Raw genomic sequence first — 4,175 nt, forward strand, 5'->3', positions numbered from 1 at the left:
TCCTCCAGCTGGGCTGATGCGATGATCAGAGGATTGTTCTCAATCCTAAGGCAGAAAAAAAAAAAAAAAGCATTAAACTAAACCAAACTGTCTCATCTCCCCTCCCCAACTGCCCTCCCCCCCCCCCCCACCTGCCACACACGCACCCTGCCATAAATCAGCATAAATGCAATTTACATATTTATGGTATTTATCCAGTAACTGTCCTGTCCCAGATTAAATGTGCCCCAGGGATCACCCCGGGCTCCTTATCTGTGCCAGGGTGCTCCCAGGAAGGAGCAGCTCCGCTGTGGGATTCGAGCGGGGCTCAGCAGCTGCCTGCATCTCCCCCACTCCCAGTGAGTCCAGGGAGAGGAGGATGGAGAGGAAAATCCAGTGGCGAGCAGCAGCCCTGCCCCACAGCCTTGCTCTCCTGCCCAAAACCCCTTTCTGCTTGGGGTCGGAGCCCAGACCCTGCTGTCTCCCACCCAGCCCAACACCTCTCCTTGGGGTTTTCTCCTGTCCCTGCTTTCCTGGTGTCTGTCCCCCAAGCCCAACTGTGCTGTTGGGGCTGAACCAGCCACCTCCCCCCCCACAGGCCCTCTGCTACCTGAGTGCCCCGACCCACGCAGGACCTGTGTCATTGAGGGCTGTGGGGACCCTCCAAAGGGAGGGGTGTCTCTGGCTCCGGGGTGCTCCCTGCCCTGGGGTGTCCCCTGGCTGTGCTCCTGTGCAGGGGGGAGGCTGGGGGCCGCAGCTCCACTCTGACAGCTCCTTGTCAGCAGTAATGACCGGCTCTGAGTCCAGCCAGGCCCCAGGGCTTGGTGCTGAGCTCGTTAGGGGGGATTTAATGAGGGCAGGAGGCAGGCGCTGCCTCTGGCTGTTTGTCGCAGCCGCTCTGGCCTCAGCCTGCCTAGACTGCTCGGGTGTTTGCACGGGGCCCCTGGCAGGGCTCATTCTGCTGCCCCCCTCACCCCCACCTCTGCCCCATGCTGTGCCCCCCAGCTCAGCCCCCAGTCACCCACCACAGGTTCCTACTCTGCCACCCATGTCCACCATGCCGGAGCTGATAGGACTGGGGCATCCTGATGCTGTTTTCCCCCAGCCCAGGGGGTGAGGTTGCACCCCCTGGAGACAGGAAACCACGGAGGGGCCACTTGCGCTGCTTTTCCTCACCTGGGGTCTGGCAAAAAGGCTGCTAGGGCTGAGAACGCCCCGCTGAGGGGCAGATGGAGTAAAGCCGGGGCTGCGGGATGCAGCCGGGAGGTGCCTCCCCCCTGCCCTGTGCGCAGGGTGCCGGCGGGGGCTGCTCCAGGCAGTGCGGGGGCTCTCCAAGGTGGGGAGAGCCCAGGTGAGAGGGCTGGAGGCTGAGCCTCACGCCCGTGGTCCTGGCTGCAGTTTGCACCCTCCGTGCTCTGAGGCATCCGGGAGTCCTCCTCGGCTCAACAACAAGCTGCGTAAACAGGAGCCTGCAGGCAGTGTTAATTAGTTAAATATTTGGCAAGGCAGAAGGCACAGGAAGAATCTGAACAAGCTGGAGGGGACAACGCGCTGCCCCCTGCCCCACTGCCTGCAGCAGAGCAGACCCCAGGCATCCAGGGACGATCTGGTCCTGCTGGGAGCAGCTCACGCCTGCTGCAGGCCCCGCAGCCCACCAAGGAGCCCTGGGTCTGCATGGGAAAGGATGCTGGTGAGGAGGGGTCCCCAGAGACCCCCAGCCACCCCACTTTGCTGCCTAACTCAGAGTCATGCAAGCTGGCGGCTCCTTGTTCACAGCCCCTGGTGGGCCCAATCCAGAGGTCCCAAACTCGTGTTTGCCCCATCAGTTTTGTTCATGACCTCAGTGGCGCAGTAAAATCCACCTGGGCGTTAACCAAGGGCAGCGCTGAGTTGCAGGGGGGCACAGATTTGCCTCCAGCTGGGGGATGTCCCTGACAAGGGCTGTCAGAAGGATTCTGGCTGGTGTGGGGGTGCTGAGCACCATCAGTGGGACCTGGCATTTCAGAGCAGCCCCTGCCCCCCCCCGGCTGCCCCCAGCCCTGACCTCCAGACCGTGGGGTCTGTCCTCCCCAGTCCTCAGATGAGGCTGAAACACCCCAAAGCCCAGCTGGGGAGCGACGACCGTATGCAGCTTCCGTCCCCACAGCCCCTGTGATGTGAACTAAATCCATCCTAATTAGCACTGATTTGCATGGGGAAATTAAAATTAATCTAGCCTGGGTTCATCGGAATTAGTGATTCTAGTTGGGCACATCAGAAAGTGGCAGACAGACAGGCAGGGCAGGGCTTGGTATGGTAGAAAGCCGTCTGCCCCCCCCCCCCCCGACCTCGTGCCCTCCCTGGGGCTCTGCCCCACGCCCCTGTCCTGGCCCCGCAAGACCCCAGCACAGGGCTCAGATGCCTGGGGTCAGTCCCGCACCCTTCCTGGGTGCAGGGGGGGGTTGGTGCATTCCCCCCCCCACCCCACCCCGATCCCATGGCTGTTCCTGGCTGCAGGACAGGGAGAGCAGCGCTCGGCTGACCCCACTGCCCCATCCCACGCCTGGTTTCTGGCAACGAGGGCGAAGGGCACGAAGGGGTCGGTTCCTGCATCTCCAGGGTGGGAGATGCTGCAAGACCCCCGGGGGGGGGGGGAGGTGGGGGACGACAGACAGGTGTGTGATGTACACACACATGCACTCACATCGACATGCTCCCGTGCACACATGGCCGTGCATGGCTCCGTGTGAGTCCTCGCACACCTCCTTCTGTGCATGGTTCCTTACACAGCTGCGTGCGTGTGGCCCCTGTGCTTGCCGTGCAGGAGTGAATTCTCGTGGAGCCCCCCCGGCCTGGCAGGGAGTGGGCACAGCGGGGGGAGCCCAGGCCATGCCCCCGTCAGCAAATTCCTGTCCCAGCCGTCCCCAATTCTGGCACTGCTAAGCCTGGGGGAGCACCGCGGCTCATTGGTATGGGGTCCGTGGCAGCGCAATGAGCAGAATGATCAGCACGCTCATGAAAAATTAACCAGGCAAAAACAGCTGGGCAGGAGCTTTGTCTGCTGGGGCTGGGGGGGGCGGCACGGCGTGGGCAGGCTGGCGTCGTCCAGGCAGCTGCAGGATGGGAGCTGGTGTCTGCCTGTGCTCCACAGGTCATCCCCGCCTGCCGCACGCCTTCCAGCCCAAAAAGCAGGGCCGTCAATCTGGGATTGTCCCAGCCCCGTGGCAGCTGCGTCCCCTGCCCCGTCCCTGTCTGCTGGGGCACGTCTGGTCGTGGTGACCCCATTGCTGGCCCACGGGATTTCAGTCTGGCTGACAGGAGCGAGACCTCCATCTCCTGCGGCCGCATTTGCAAGTCAACCACGAGCTCTGCAGCAGTGGTGGGGGCTACCGGGGGACAGGGACGGGGGCACCCTGGGGAGGGGAGCAGGAACAGAGCAGCCTTTCGTCGCTGCCCCCCCCCCCCCCCCTCCCTGGACATCTATGGCTGGTTTGGGGAGGGGGTGCAGCTTTTCTATAGAGCTGTTATTGCCACCACCACCACCCCCCCGCCCATCCACAGGGCTGTAAACACTCAATTAAGCACGAGCGCCTGGTCCTGCCTTCCCTGTCGCTGCTGGTAATTATGTAGGTTTTTCGGTGTCAGGCACCGCGGGGAAGCGCGATTACAGCTAATTGGAGCGGCTCTCCCCAGCCCAGGCCCTTCTGCAGCTGCTGGAGCTGCCATGTGACAGCAGCTCTGCACCCCCCCACCCTCAGTCTCCCCCCCCCCAGTTCTGCACCACCACCACCCCCAATTTACACCCACAGGGTGCTTCCCACCTGCCTGGCTGGAGATGTGGGGATGGGTGAGGATCCCGGTGGGTGTCTGTGTGCCAGGCAGACCCTGAAGGTGGGGGGTTTGCCCCCCCCCTCCCCCCAAGATATTTCAGGGACCCAGAGGCGCCCTAAAGGCTGCAGCAGGATGGGGTGCACCTGCCCGAAGCACTGCCCAGGGCTCTGCTCTGCTGGCAGGAGCTGGCTCAGCCCCGTGTATTGCTCGCAGCACCGAATGCACCCAGGGCGCATGGGTGCAAGGAGCCCTGAGGCAGCCAGGGGAAGGGTGGGGGGGTCCTGGAAAGGACGGGGCGCCTGCTCTGTGCCCCGCCAGATCTTGGGGTTGGCGGGGGGACCTGAGAACTGGGGGGGGAGGGTGGAGAAGGACCCAACGCCACCCGT

Source organism: Anas platyrhynchos, chromosome 34 (genome assembly GCF_047663525.1).
Source record: "Anas platyrhynchos isolate ZD024472 breed Pekin duck chromosome 34, IASCAAS_PekinDuck_T2T, whole genome shotgun sequence".
NCBI lineage: Eukaryota > Metazoa > Chordata > Aves > Anseriformes > Anatidae > Anas > Anas platyrhynchos.